The sequence below is a fragment of the Crocodylus siamensis genome, chromosome 3, assembly GCF_052110815.1.
Source record: "Crocodylus siamensis isolate JL-2025a chromosome 3, ASM5211081v1, whole genome shotgun sequence".
NCBI classification, from domain to species: Eukaryota; Metazoa; Chordata; order Crocodylia; family Crocodylidae; genus Crocodylus; species Crocodylus siamensis.
The window spans coordinates 72840854-72856881 of record NC_143397.1 but is presented as its reverse complement, the minus strand read 5'-3'; the positions used below and the strand labels follow the sequence as shown (position 1 = coordinate 72856881).

Here is a 16028-nt window from a genome sequence, read left to right as displayed (position 1 = left end):
TGCCAAGGGTGTCTTGCCTTCTCATGATGTATCAAAATCATTGCAGCTTCCTTCATTTCACAACTTCCAACAGCAGTTTATAGGTTCCAGTTTCTTGAATGATTTGCTGCTTGACAGACTCATTGGTCCAATGCAAGACACGCAGAAGTTGTTTAAAGCAGTACATTTCAAATGCCTCAATTCTATTCTCTAACCTCTTACTAAGCATCCGTGCCTCATAGCCATAAAACATTGTAGAGATGACCAGACCATGTAGCAGAGGTAACTTTACCTTCAGTGTAATATTGCTGCTTGTCCAGATTTTCTTTAGCTTTGCTATTTGGCTGGTGGCAATGGCTATTCTGGTCTTCACTTCCTTTCTAGATGTTAAGTTTTCTGTAATGGTAGCTCCCAGATACTTAAAACTCATTGCTAGTTTTCTCTTTCTAGTTTTTCATTGCCAATCTTCACATTGACATTGCTGTTGTTTATCTTGGAAGTTGTCATCACTTTGCTTTTCTCAATGCTCATTGCCATGCCATAGCTCTTTGAAGTTTTGTCTACCATTTCTGTAAGTTCTTGAATCTCATCACATGTCCGCACTATCAGAGTGATGTTGTCAGCAAAGCACGGTTGTTGATCTTCCACCCTCCAACTGATACAGTTCCTGTGAAATTATCTAAGGCATCTGATATGATTTGCTCAATGAAGAGGTTGAAAAGATATAGCAAGAGCAGGCAACCCTGGCACACCTACTGAAGTCACAAACTATTCAGCAATGTTGTTGTCAATCAGGACTCCACTATGTACATTGTTATAAAGTTCCTCTATTAGTGTCATCAGGGATATGCTGATGTTATGCTTCTTGATTGTGAGCTAAAGTGTTCTGTGCCACACCCTATCAAAAGCTTCTTGAAGTCTATGAATTTCTGGTGAAGTTCTTTTTTGTGATCACATACTTTTCACACAGTACTTGGATGTAAAGATTTGTTCTGTGGTATTTCTTCCTGCTCTGAACCCATCTTGCTCTTCTATCAGCAACGGCTCTACTTGATGCTTGAATCTCTTTAGTTTCAGTCTTAGAAGTACTTTGCTTGGATGGCCAATCAAACTGATGGTGCAGTAGTTTGTGCATTGGTGGAGATTCCCCTGTTTAGGAAAGAGAATGATGATTGCTTTCATCCATTGGGTTGGCAAGTTTTCTCCCTCCGTATCATGTTGCAAATTGTGTGAAACATGTTTATTATGCTGTCACCTGTCTTCAAGAGTTCTACATGTATGGTATCTATTCCAGATGTTTTCCCATTCTTCAGGCTGCTAATGAGATGCCTGGGTCTTCCTCTTCAGTGGATCCTCCTTTCTCTAACTGGTCATGTACTTTGGGCCCCATTTGGATGTTGTAGTTGTAGAGTTCCTTTGCATACCCTGTCCATCTCTTATGTTTCACACGGCTTTCAGCAAGTAATATCTATACTTGTCTTCTATTGCCATTGTTTATGCTTGCTGTGCTTTGGTCATCTTTTTCAGGCTCTCAAATACTTTCTTGCTGTTGTTTTCAAAACCACTTTGGACTTTCTTCACGCCTGTTTAGAATCCAGTCTTCTTTCGCCTTTCGTATTTCATCTCTTACATTCCTGCTTGCTTCTCTGTAATTGAGACTGGTAGATTCTGACTCAAATGGTTAACAGCACTGTGCAAAATTTCACCAGGTGTTTCATTTTGAAGCTTTTTCAACCCGTTTCAAACTCAAAACAGCAACACTGAAATGAAACAAAAGGCTTTGAAACAGCTTTGAAACGAACAAAGACACTTGAAACGTTCTGAAAGTTTCAAAGCTGGGCTTACTTGGCTTCAGCGCTGGACCCAAGTGGCAACATCCTGTCATCTGGCATGCAGATCTGGAGGTCTGCACTCCCAGGAGGGCTGCAGGGCTGTGTTGGACTCTTCCCAGAAGTGCAACAATCTTCCCCAGCACTCAGTGAGGGCTGCACCCAGGTGGCAGCCTGAGCCTCCTGTCATGTGGCGTGGATCCGGGGACTTGCACCCCTGGGAGGAATCTGGCACAGCATGGCAGCCCTCCTGGGGGTGCCATCCCCAGATCTGCATCCTGGGGAGAGGAAGCTCAGCCTGCTTGTCCCACCTGGGACCAGTGACAGCTCCACCATGTGCTTTCTGCTGGCTACAGTCCCCCACCCAGCTGCAGCCCCCACTACGCACTTCCCACTTGGCTCAGCCCCAGCCGCCAGGTATCCACCACCTCTGCCATATCAGGGGGCAGCAAGGCAGGCCCTATAAGCAGAGGCTACAGGACCTGAACCTGTTCAGCCTCCACAAGAGAAGGCTGAGGTGGGGATCTGGTGGCCATCTACAAAACTGGCCAAGAGGGACAAGCAGGCTATGGAAGAGTCCCTGTTCCCTCGAGCCCTACTGAGAGTAACAAGGAATAACGGCCATAAGTTGACTGTAAGTAGATTCAGGCTAGATATTAGGAGGCACTCCTTCACAGTCAGGGCAGCTAGGATCTGGAACCAACTTCCAAGGGAAGTGGTGCTCGCTCCTACCCTGGGGATCTTCAAAAGGAGGCTGGATAATCACCTAGCTGGGGTCGTTTGACCCCAACATTCTTTCCTGCCCATGGCAGGGGGTCGGACTTGATGATCTGCTTAGGTCCCTTCCAACCCTACCAACTATGAAACTATGAAACACCTGCACTGCTGCTGCCTGGCTTGGCGCAGCATGGGGCTGTGCTTTCAGGCATCTCTGGGCTGTTACCCAGGGCTGCGCACCACTCACAAGGACCACTGGACACACCAGCCCAGGTCCTGCATGCATGAGCCCTGCGCATTGCTTCTGCGCATGCAGGACTCAGGTCGGTGTGGCCAGCAATCCCCACGTGTGGCACAGAGCCTCAGGTGATGGCTTGGAGCTGCCCAAAAGCACATGGCCTCATGCTGCACTGCGCCGAGCAAGGCAGCAGCAGCACACTGTGGCAGAGGCAGTGGTTACCTGGTAGCTGGGGTCAAGCCATGCTAACCCCTGCCAGGCAGGGGGCCAAGAGCACAGCTGCTGATGCTGGTAAGTTGCAGGAGACTGAAGCCAGGCAGGGGCTGTGCAGTGGGCCTGCAGCCAGGAGGGGCCCATGAGGGAAGGGGCTACAGCCAGGCAGGGAGGTGAGCTAGGGGTACCAGTCCCAGGTGGGACAAGCAGGCTGAGCTTCTTCTCACCAGGGCACAGATCCAGGGGCTCACACCCCTGGGAGGGCTGCCATGCTGTGCCAGACTCCTCCCAGGGGTGCAAGCTATATGACAGGAGGCTCAGACTGCCACCTGGGACTGGCACTGGGCACAGCCCACACCCAGTGCTGGGGAAAATTGTTGCTGCCACCAATACCAGACATCAGCAGCAGCCTCCTGTCATCCAGCATGCAGATCTGGGGGCTTGCAACCTCAGGAAGATTCTGGCACAGCTCTCCCTGGTATGTATGCCTCAGGATCTGCGCAACAGATGACAGAAGGCTGCCGCTGCTGGCAAGTGTCAGGACTTTTGGTTTCATCACTTTGAGGTGCAATTTCCCAGAAACCTCTTCACCTATCTCCTTGAAACTTGGCAGGCATCATGCCTTCAGAAGGGGCTACCATTCCTTCAATTTTCACCCAAATTGTGCATGCAATGACAAAGTTCCAGACATTTTCATGATTGTCCATTTTCGAAACTCATTGAAATAGCGAAAGTTTTGACAAAATGAAATGGAACGGTACTTCGAAATGAAATGAAACAACAAAACAGAACACTGTCCCTCCAAAATGGTGAAACGGATGTTGAAACAAAATTATGGTATTTCGCACAGCCCTAATGGTTAGCTTTCAGTGCTTGTCATGCATCACACATTTCCATGATTCTGTTGTTCATCCATGGTTGACTCTTTTTCTTATCTCTTACAAGTAAATCTTCTGCTGTTTCTTTGATCATTTGAGTAAATCCATCTGTAAAGTTCTGTAAGTCAGTTAGTATTAGGCGTCATTCACTATACTTGAACTATATAAGCCCAGAACCTGAATCAGTTAGGCAGTCTCTCCTTGGCAGCCACAACGTGAGGAGCTCCCTGCAGCAGAGCTCCTGAAGGCACTTGGATTTATGCAAACAACTCTGCAGGCCTGGGAACAGAGGCAGATCACCTGGGTAGAGAAAGGTTGGGTTTTACAGGCAAGTGGCCTTTGTTTTATGTTAAACCCAGAGAGAGTTTAAGGTGCTTGCCAGAAGGTTGAGATGCTTCTTTATATTTAAGTGGCACTGCTATGGCAGGTTGAAGGCCTACTTAGAGAATTGGTAAACCAGGAGCCCACAGACAGAGTGGGGCCCAGTAAGGGGGTCAAGGAGCCTAGGGAATAGGCTGAGACCTGGACCAGAGGATCTATATGCCCAGAGAAAGGCTGAGCCAGTCCATAGGGTTCACAAGCCCAGAGGGAACTAAGCTGGACTAGAGGACCTCTGTGCCCAGAAGGGCTGAAAGTCAAATCGGGGGGGAGGGAAGAGGGGGCTGGGAGTCTGGTGGAAGAGCTGAGAGTTGGATCAGGGGAGTCTGGGAGCCCAGAGGAGGGGCTCCATGTAGGACCAGGGGTCTGGGAGTTCAAGGGGAGACTGCATAAGGGACCAATGGGTCTGAAGGTCCAAGAAGGCTGACTGTATAAATACGCAATATCAATGAGAGAGAACACCTGCGAGGCTTGGGGCATGGTGTAGAGGAGAAACGGAACCATACAATTTCCTCTTAAGGCTACAGGTGCCCAGCAGAGGCATGCACAGGCCAAGAAAACCAACTAACCTAGGGGGCAGGACTCTAACTAAGGGGACCCAGGAGGACCAGGAGGACCCAGTGGTGATTGACACAGGCTCAGGCTCGCTCAGAGCCCATGGATAGCCTCCCTTACACAACCTTCAATAAGAACAAAGAGCAGCAGGCGAGTGACCAAGGGAAGGCGACAGTCAAGCCTAAGCCAGGCATGGGGCCACACAGCTGTCCCTGTGGCCACAAGCCTGCTACACTGACCATTTGCATTACTGTACAAAGAAACCTGACCTTCAAATTTAGTTTTAGAAAAGATTCAATTAATCATATAAGACCATTTTTAGATGTAGAGAGTTAGAAGTAACTTTCTGAGTGATGTTGGGTGCTTCTTTGATGCACTATAACTAAGAGCAGCACAGTTTTAAATACTGCATTTTGGAAACTATAAAGTGAGTGGGAAGGATTTTTTCCCAAAATAGGATATAACTTATATTTCATGTTGTTCATAATATTTTTATAAGCTTTGTCCAAATATGTCATTATTATAAAAATATAATTAAATGGTGCCATGTAATCTAACAAACTAGCAAGACGATAAAAAAGAAGTTTCTTACTGATCAAATTCCATGTTTTCATGTTATCATAACTCCAAGAATCATAACTGTAAGACTGTATTTATGAGGCCCGGGACACTACAAAAAGCAAGTACAGAACCAATCAAGCAGTTTGTCATGGAAAAAACCATGGTGGTTCCACAACAAAAAATATTACCTCTTTCAACATCAACTTCTAGGCAACATAATGATTTCTAGCACTATGTGCAACATTTATACAGTTAGGTATAGTGCCACAGTTTAACTCCATCCTCCAGTATCCCAGATGGCTTTGCCCCTCACCTCCCTTCCACTACAACTTCAGGGAGTCTGTGTGTCACAGTAGACTATACTGCCCAAGGGAAGCATAACTAGGTTCACAAGTCACTTGCTATTCAGCACCATTTTTCATTGTTAAAAGGATAAAATAATTCCTGCCCAAACCACCTGACAGGAATCCACCTCCCAAGCCCTGTTCCCATGCCAAAAATATCTGTTCTTTTTGCATCAGCATCTTGATCATTATCTCCAAGCCAAGGAATAGCACAGAGCAGGAACTTGTGGGTGGTTGGGCTGGTGTCTGGATGCTTCCAAAAAGTTGGCTCTTGGCTTTTAGAAGTGATAAATGCCACAGCTGTGGGAAAGGAGAGACTCTTCTGCCCCTCTCCTGAAGTGGAAAGAGCATGGGGCAGGGCCATGGGTGTGCAATTAGTGGGGTGACTGGCTGTTACAATTTGCAAAAGCCATGTCTCGGGGGGGTGAAGAGAAGATTCTGAAGACCCCATTCTGAAGTGAAGAGAATAGAAGAAAGAAGAAGTTGTTAGATAAATTCTGAGATTATCTTGTTTATCATCATCTTAAAAATACAATGATCATTTGTCTCTCTCACACTAGTCTGAAGGGTAAACATAGCTGGAGACTTTCAGCACCACTCATTTGTAAAACTGCACGGCTGCTATATACTTTCCTTTATCCATAAGGCTAAATAGAGACAGTCAAAAAAACCAAGGCTAAATCAATTCAACCTTCACAGGTTAGTCTAAGCTGAATAAACTGAACCAATAAACAAGTGAACAGACATTCACTTTTGATTCCTGAAGTACAGCCACATGCCTGCAGTGGCCCAGGTCAAGAGCCAGGAGCTGCTAGAGCATGCCTCCCTCCTCGGCTAGAGCAGACAGTTCAGACCAAGGCTAAACTGCCCACCCACCCTCAGGGAGACTTGTGGGGAAGTTAACTTGAATCTGGAGGGGATCTGGGACAGAAGTTCAATAAACTGATTTAAACTAAATCAGTTAAGTGTGATACTACATCCATCCAGGTTTATTTTAGATCAGTTTGGCCATTTTGAAAGTAATTTATGTGCACTGAATTTCTATTGTGTTGCAGATTTGAACCTGTTTCCTATCACTTATACCAGTTTTTGTGTAATTTCTGTCCCTAGATCAAATCAGAAAAGCTGACTTATTTCTTCTAAATAGTCCAAAGCCTAACACCTCAGAGCTAAGTGTATGTATTCAGGATTGATTTTGTTTAACTATACTGCTTTTCTTAATAAAATTGATGGAATTTTTTTCTGGGTAAAAAGTAATATCTCAAGGAATTTGTTCTAAGCTTTACTATGCTACTACAGAGTCCAAGATAGAAGAAGCCAATTAAACACAGTATTTCAATTACGCGTTCCTCTCTATCCTCACTATCCTCTTCACACACTATATCATGCATTATGTCATTACTAGTATTGCCATTTTAAGAGAGCTACTCCTTTTTCAGGTATCAACATATTGTATAAGCTCTTTACAATAGAATAATGAAAGGAAAAATAAGAAACAGGCTGGTACAAAAATAAATAATCTATTCCTTCATCCTATTGCCTTTTCATTATCAGACACCTGATCTATAGGTCAGGTCCATTCTACTTGACATATTTATCTAACCTTCATGGCACATTCTTAGCTTTCGTGTTGTTGGCTTTGTGCTGCAGATGTTTCAAGCACCTAGCTCCTGTATTAATTCATTACTTCTGTCAGGTCTAAACTGTTAACCTCCATTTTAAAACAACTTGCTTCCCCATCCCCATCCCCCACTTCCCTCCCATACACCCCTATTGGAAGATTACCACTTTTCTCATGGTCAGATACTTTCTTCTAATCTTTAGTCTAAATACATCAAAAGCCAGTTACACGCTCATGAGTTGATATGGTCTTTTAGCTTAAATACTGCTTCATCACTGGTCACTCACCTAATATATTTACAGACAACAACCCTATCACACCTCAGGTTCCACGCTGCCAGGTTTGCTTCGTCTTCTCTGATAAAAAGGCTCCATTTCCCTAATCTTTCTAGAATCTCTCCTCTGCCCCTTTTGCAGTCTGAATTCAACTTTCCTGAAAATAAGTGATCAGAACTGTATATAGTATTCCACATGAGATCATCAGAGTCTTGTACAATGAGTTCAATAATTCTGTATCTCTATTGGAATCACCTCTTTTGATATATTTCTTTTTGTTATGACCATATCACATTGACAGCTTGTAGTAATCCTATGATTGACTGATACATCAGATCTTTCTCCTCATCAATCATTTCAAAATGGTATGCCTCCAGTTTACAGCATATATTCATCTTAGTGCATGGTCTTGTCCTTTGTATTGTATTTATTTGGCATTAAAAATGATAACTCCCGGTGCAACATCTAGCCAATTCCATAATACCTCCAATTTTAGTTTGGGAGTCCATTGAAAGCTACAGTGCGGAGGAACCTACTTCAGAGAATGCCTACAGTGTTTGCCTCCAAGGCCTCCAATACCATTATATTTAATTCATTTATTTTTTATTTTGGCCCTCAAGGACATTCAGTTCTTTCTGTATGAAGTTCTAGTCCTCCTTGGTTTTGATAATGTGTCCCAACTTTGGGAGGTAAGATGGACAAGGCATTGGAGGCAAAGCACTGTAGGTCTTATCTAAACTAGGTTCTTTCAAACTGTTGTGTTTTTTTTTTTTTTTGGGGGGGGGGGGGGGAGGTTAATACCAGGGGCTCCCAGATTCAATTCCATTTAACACTAGCAATGCGACATAAATGCACGCTTTTCAACATGCTTACTTTAATAACAGTTAAAATTCCTTTACAATCCAGTATTTAAGGGTGTAATCAGGTTTAAACTATTTAATAGTTTAATAATGTAAATTTTCTTTGGGTTACTAGGAAAATATTAACAATATTTTGTTAGTTATATTACAGAGAGGGCTATTGGCAAACCACTATTCACATTTACCCATCACAAGATCCTACAACTAGCTGGGATCACTAAAACTATTTCCAGACAAAATTAAAGAAAATGTGTTTTTTTCAATAAGGGTGCTATCCAGGAGCTTGATTATGAAAAAAAAAAAGGGCTAGATGAAATTCCCTTTCAAATGGTGAAAGTCTTTCCCTTGATTTCACTGGACATTGGATCAGGCTTATAGAACATGTTGGTCATTTAACACAGCACAAGCCATATGACCCAGTATTACTGGAAAGGTACTTGATTAGCTCAGTTCATTTCTCTGTAAATATATGACCACATGACAAAAATCATATACAAAACTGGCCTCGCTGGCAACTTTCTATGGGGTCTCAATAGAGAGGTCAACAACTACAGAGGCACTAAGTCCTGAACATACACCCGAGAGATGATCCTATTTGATCAAAGCTGAGGTGTACTTCTTGAGAAATATGGAGTTTGAATGGTCATAAGTCTTAATTCTTTAAAATATAATTTGTTCAGGCCATTTTACAAGCAATAAACACACACACGGTGGTAGCTTTATGAAAAACAAATGTAAATATTTGCAAACTTCACTACCTTACATTAGTCTCTTAAATCTATACTTCAGCACCTAAGTATCCGGAATAATTTCTGACTGAATAACTATGCAACAACATTTTTGCTTTTTTCAAAGATAATTATTTCATGCCAACTGTAATCAAGCTCATATATTTTAGTAAGAGAGCAGCCACGTTAAAGTTAAGATTGGAAGCAAAGCTCTTTTTTATTCTTATTATAGAATGTAAATGAGAAATTAGACATGAGATTAAGGCTATAATAAAGTCATTTAATAGATACAATTTATTAAACTACTTTGGCAATCTTCAAAAGGCAATCTCTGCTATGTTCAATATAAAGCAATATACAGCATATCATCTCCCTCTACCTAACATCTAACAGATCCAAAAACATGCAAAAAGTGACTTCAGAAGAAAATTATTCCATGGAAATTTACATCTGTATTAATACATATGTATATAATGCCTACGTTATGTGAAAAACCTCAGACAGTTTATTACCCAATAGATTTGCAGTTGTTACTAATATCATATAAGGAAGAATACAGATCCTATATATGAACAAGCATGGTTAATCTGGGAAAAAATATCACCTTCCCCTACAAAGAAACACCCCCAAAATTAAAGGCCATAGTGTTTATAAGGATATGTTCCATACGACTAAAGCACTGTAATCAGAGTAATGCAGCACTTCTAGAGGTTAGGGTAGGGCACATAAGTATGTAGAACAAACTGTTGCAGCTCTGCTAATGAAATTGCAGTACCCCCATTTCTTTTTTCTGTGCCTAGATTTATTCTCAGAAGCCATTATAGTATGGTTTTAAAATAGACAAAATTTAACAATGTACAAAAGGCCAGCAGAAAGCAATCTGCATCAACTAAACCAAGTAATGGGGTTGCTTGGATTGAGGGCATAAGTGGAAAAGAATAACTGCAACTTTATATGGCAAAATTAAACTGTGCCACACATATCAATACATCTGGGATCCATATTTATACTAACTCAATTGTCTAGATCCTCAAATAATGAATAGAAATGAGCTGCTGCAACTGTTTTAACCTATATCCTCTCCAGCCCTGTTGGAAATTCCCACTCACAGCCTGATTACTTAGGCTTTGAGCAAGGCAAGGGGTTAAATTTCATCCAAAGTCTGGTTTGAATTATGGCAAACTAACAAAACTCTTCATGAAACAGGAGCTTTTAATAGGACAACAATATGTCAAAGTAAAATTCAGGGGGAAACTATCCTTAAACATCAAACAAACAGCTCATAGAATCTACAGTGTACAGATTTACTTAGGCTTTCTATGTTCTTATCTAAAATAGGAATCCATATGCCAGAATACAAAAAAGTAAAAAAACAGACAAAAAGTTAACAACACAAACATCATCTCTAGCTTCCAGCACCACATTTATGTTAAACATTTTTTGCAAACTGAGTATTTTATTGTATGACATTTCTAATGATATATCTCTAGCTCTCCAGTTCTCAAAAACGTTTATCAAAACTATTGACAATGATGCTACTTGAGTATTTTTTTATTTATCTCATGAGGTAAAACTAATATCCCCAAAAGAAAATGTAGGAGTAATAGGGATGAGCTATTTTCAAGCACAGAGTAAGAAATTATTTTTTTAAAAGATACCTCAACAAAGTCTGCACTCCACAATTAATATTTAAATGCAAAATGCCAATCTCTCTCTCCAGGGCATGTCCTCTATCCTTTGATCACATGAAAGCTGGAAAAATGTGCTAGGAATATTAGCAAGAACCAACAAAAAGTATAACAAATATCAGTAACTAGGGGACTACCAAACTTGAAGAGATGGCTGGCCAATTCCACGGGCAGATCCTTGAGCTGGCCACCATTTTCACAGGCTGAGTGTGGTGAGGCCCCCCCTCCATACCTCTGATTGGCTGAGGGGGCCAGCAATCCTGTCTCTCCCTGAAGATTGCCAGATGGCCCAAAACCGTGGCCCAAAACCGTGGCTTAATTGCTTTACAATAGTTCCCTTAATGGTTTCTGTGGGCTTAATCAGGGGATTAAGTCCACAGAAACCATGAATTGATATGTTATTAAGCAATCTATTCATGTAATTAAATGCTAAACTGAAACATCGTATTAAAGCTATACACAGCATGAATTATATCTAATACCAAGATTGTACACTTTATTAAAAGGACATTGTAAAAAGGAGTTTACTGAATTCTAACTTCGAGACAGTCAATTCGTGCTATTAAATGCTAGTATGCTGCATCCAGCAACAGCAACTGTGGACACTCTCTATCTGTGGGGTGAACACTTGACTGTTCACTGGGATGGCATACTTAGTGTCCACTGAGTTCACTGGAATGGTGAGGCAGCATCTTACCAGGGTGTGTAGAGATATGGAAACTGGTCACACAGTCCCAGAACACAGAAAGCATCTGGCACTCTTTGACAAAGTCCACATAGGCAGCATGTTCATTGTCATGCTCTTTCCACCACCCAGGGATGAATTTCAGTAGCTGAGGATCACCTGGTTGGGGTCCAAAATGCTAACAGTACCAAGGAAGGAGGCAGTTAGTTGCCTGAACTGCAGTGGCAGTAACACATCATACCTGTACTACTGATTCAGCTCCACAACTATTGCCTGGAACAGCTGGTTTTCACGAGCAAAGCTTGACAGTTCTTGTGATGCCATGTCTTCAATCCAGTTTATCAAATCCATCAGTTTGTTGTGTGCATGGTATATCACAACCCACCAGCCTTCAAACCATATTAGAAGCTCCATGAACCAGGTGTTATTTTCAGCCACAAGCATCACTTGATCTTGAATGTCATCTCACCTTAAGAGATCACACAGCTTAAACATTCACTGCATGTTCAGTATAATTTCCAACTTCCTGTGCACAAACTGCTAGTAGCACTGCATATGCTTGGCATGGTAACAGACCACAATAAACCACGAATTCCATTTTGTGAGCATAGGTTCTGGTGGCAACATGAGTCCCCACTTTGACTGGCAATGGACTCTCTGTACTGGACCTTATGGCCTGGACAATGTGTGAAGACTTTCTTGAAGAAAGGCACCATGCTACCCCACATCAGGGAACTATGTACACAAGATATTACTTACTAAAGACAGAACGTGAACATTGCAGTGACATGAACTGTGTTGGGCAGCATTCCTTGAAGCACATTAGAGAAAGTCTGGCACATGTACATGCCACTGTCAGACAGGAATGCTAAGACCTTGTTAAATTCTAAGCAATTACCTTCACTGTGGCTTGAGACACACTAGAAAAATTGACAGATGTTAGGCGGATCGGCTCTGTTTGAAAAACAGGGAGGTCCCGATCTGTCCAGCTTCCCAGTACAAATAAAGCGTGCAGCCGAGTTATCTTGACGGTCAGTAGCTTCCTTGGCCACAATGCAGAAGGTCATATTCTGCCAATACAGACTTTGTGGACTGTAGATGAGAAGCAATCACTGCAAGGAAATAGACTTGGTGAAGCTTCTTAGCACACAGAAAACTGCCAGCATTTGTCATGTTTTGATTTGGGTAGTCCCTTAACTAGTTTCTCCAGTGGGATCTTCACCACTGTGAAAGCCTCCACAAGGTAAAATGCCATCTCTTGCCTTGACAAGTTGCTTTCTATGGTCCTTTTAAAGAGTGAAGAAACAGTCACTTGATTCTTGCTCTGACCTTCAGATTCTGCAACAGCCTTTTGATTCATGTGTGCCTCAGCCTCTAAGTGTTGATCAATATTGATTTTCCTTAATGCATCCAGAGTCACATTGTAGGCAGTACAGAATAGTCTGCCTCCATCTGGGTGCAAGTTCCGTGCAGGATACTGCCTTCCACAGTCCAACACTGAAACATATTTGGAAATCATGGAGGATTTTTTCTCAGTGTTCATGCTGAAGAATCCTTCTCAAGCTGCAGCATGCCATACCAGAATGCCTGTGGCTGCTTTAAAAGCAGGTGCCAAAACTCTCTCATGTCCCTGACTAGCCCTGGACTCACTCCTCTGATTTGCTTCCTTTCCCCCCATACTTCAGGTATGCAGGCTTTCCACCCTTTCCTCTGCTTGCAGCTTAGTTTTTTGTTTTCTTGAAAGCCCACCAAAATTATCATTTTTTACAGAGCCAACCATTTTTGTGGAGCCCACCCGATTTCACATTTTCCATGAAAACTGCACAGTCGTGAATTCAGTAGGTCTCTATCGATAGCCTATATATAAAGTGTGTGTGTGTGTGTGTGTGTGTGTGTGTGTGTGTGTGTGTGTGTGTGTGTGTGTGTACATATACTATGTATGTTATTTTGAGGCAATTCTACATATCTTCCTTTATGCTACATAGTGACACAACAATTTGGGCCCAATTTGATCAGATCCCCTGACTTCAAATTGCACTGTGAGTACTCTGGACTGCTGAAAAGGACTCCTTTAAGATTTTGCATGAGACACGCGACACCTGTATGCAATTTTAAGGAAAAATGCCAAAAATGCAGTATAATTAAGCACTAAGGCATGACAAAATGATTTTGTATAACACTACAAGTTATGCTCCTATGAGATAAAGAGACCGGGGCCAAAGGAAAGCACCAAGGAACTCATGCAGAAAACACTCACCACAGGTGCAGAGGAGAATTCCGCTGGAGAGGTGAGTAAATTGACATGTTTCCAGAATGCATGCTCCCTCTGGATTGGCACAAGGAACACAGAGAGCTATTTCCAGCCCTGGAAAGGGGCAGCCTAAAGAGGACAGCAGCCAGTGGAGCAGAGAGACACCAGAGGTATTCTTTGCTGACAGCATCCTGCAGACAACTGGGAAGCAAGCCAGCATACTGGCCAAGGTGGTCAGAGGACCATCAAAAGGATCCAGGACATACCGCACCAAGAAGCCACCCCAGGACAGCTGAGAGAGGATTAAAGCAGACTCAGAAACAGGTGAGAGCAAGAGAGTGTGAGAGAGAGAGTACCCAGCACATAAAAGGCTGCGAGTTCAAGGGGCAATACCCCTTTGGTTAGTCACTCTCTTCACCTTATTTTTTTTTTTCCCTTTTTGTATTGGGAGGGTTGTGTTCCCCTTCAACCAGCCAGGAGGGTAGCAGAAGGGAAACCTCTTCCCTGGCAAAGATGGTGGTCCTGACCCAAGGTAGTTAAGGCAGGACAGGACTCGCAGTAAAGTGATCTTGAGCCAGCAGATCCCTCAACAGGGGAGAAACTAATTTAGTTAGATTGCCCCCATGAACTCTTGAAGGACACAAACCCTTGGATTAAGTCAGCTCCCAAGAAGGAACTGATTTAGTTTTCTTTTCTGTTATATTAATTGATTAACTGTGTGGGGAGGGGTGATTTTAATGTGACTAACCCTGAAATTTGGGATGAACAGTTATTGGTTGAGGACCCTGATTGGATTGGCAGGCATTAACTAGCCTGAGACCTCAGGATGAACTGATATAAGGCTGAAACCTCACAGACCCTAAATGTCCTAACCCACTGATGAACCTGAGAGTCCATAATGAGTTGATTCTAGGACAAATGTAGCTATCATGAAAGAGAGAGTCTAACTTGTAAACTTGATACAGTGAACAGCAGGTAACAACTAGTGGTAGCCTCAGCTAACATAAGATACTGCTCTGGCCTGTCTCACCTTGAAAATAGTAAAGACAGGTGTAAGGGGAGAAGGAGCCCTGCAAAGCATGCCTCCAGGGAAGGACCCAGCAGAATCATCATCCATCTTATGTCCAGTTCCTAATAATAAAAGAATATCCATCAAGACATGGCTGGAAAGAGTAGAACATCTGTGGTAGGCAGTGATAGTACTCCCCAGATCCTCCCAATGACACATGTAAGGAAGATACCCGGCAGGCAGGGGCCCTGGCCTTATGCTGGACAGCTCCCTGAAACAAACAAACTAGCAATCAAAGTCCTTTCTTCTATCCACCTTAAACATGTCTTTTTCAATCGCCTATATCTTCAGAGGAATTACAGTGAATTTCACACAATACATACTTTTTTTACTGAATCGCTATACGAGTTACCCAGAATAGAAGGCATGATGTCAGAAAAAAGATCTTAATTCTTACTTTACTCTATACTAGGCATGTCTACACATTCATTAATGTGCAGTAGTTACTGTGCATTTAGTTTAGTATTTTATTAATGAAGTACTAGCTATATGCACAGTAACTATAGTGACTGCGCAGTAGCACCAGCTCACAGTTATTTTGTGATGCTTACTGCACAGTAGCATATTAGCATGGTTTTTGCTCAGCATGCTACTGGGCAGTGCTATTCAACACTTGTGCCTTAAGTGTCTAGGGTAGATGTACCCACTGACTCACAACAGTGTGTGTCACCTGCTGAATCATTAAGACTACTTTTTACAATTCCTAGGTTGTCAAAGTTCTTCTCTCCAAGTAGCATTGACCTGGCTTGACCCAGCTTAGCCTGTGAGATCTAATGAAAGCCTACGGGTAGAACAGCTGAGATCATAAAATAAGCATATGCAATTGCTGGAAAGTAATCACAAAGAAACTAAATCATTTCAATTCATTGTGAGGTATACTTCTACATTTTTAGACTTAAAATTCATTAAGAAAATAAGAAAAACATCATGTAATTCATAGCATATGCTTCCAAAAATTTAACTTTAGTCACATACATGCAAATATAATTAAACACTGTGATTGAGGTCTATAATCTTGAATACACGGTTCCAAAATTAATGAGAAACACTATTCAGTATTTTCTTCCAACTAGCAAGTCTTTGATCCTGAAGACTTTCATTTGTATCATCATTACAGCAGGTAATAAGTAAGCAAAAAAACATGACTGACTGTTCATTT

At 42.3% G+C, this 16028-nt stretch overlaps 1 protein-coding gene across 3 annotated transcripts in view; it reads right to left on the bottom strand.

The window, feature by feature from the left end:
* Positions 1–16028, bottom strand: part of ADAMTS19 (ADAM metallopeptidase with thrombospondin type 1 motif 19) — a 256732-nt gene that overhangs the window by 215964 nt on the left and 24740 nt on the right. Inside the window, exon 1 of one of the 3 annotated variants that reach the window (XM_090038508.1) lies at positions 12448–12642. The exons of the other annotated variants lie outside the window; for them this stretch is intronic. The gene's annotated coding sequence lies outside the window, so the exon portion shown is untranslated. Of the gene's footprint in view, positions 1–12447; positions 12643–16028 lie in introns of those variants that run through there. 3 annotated transcript variants of the gene reach the window in all.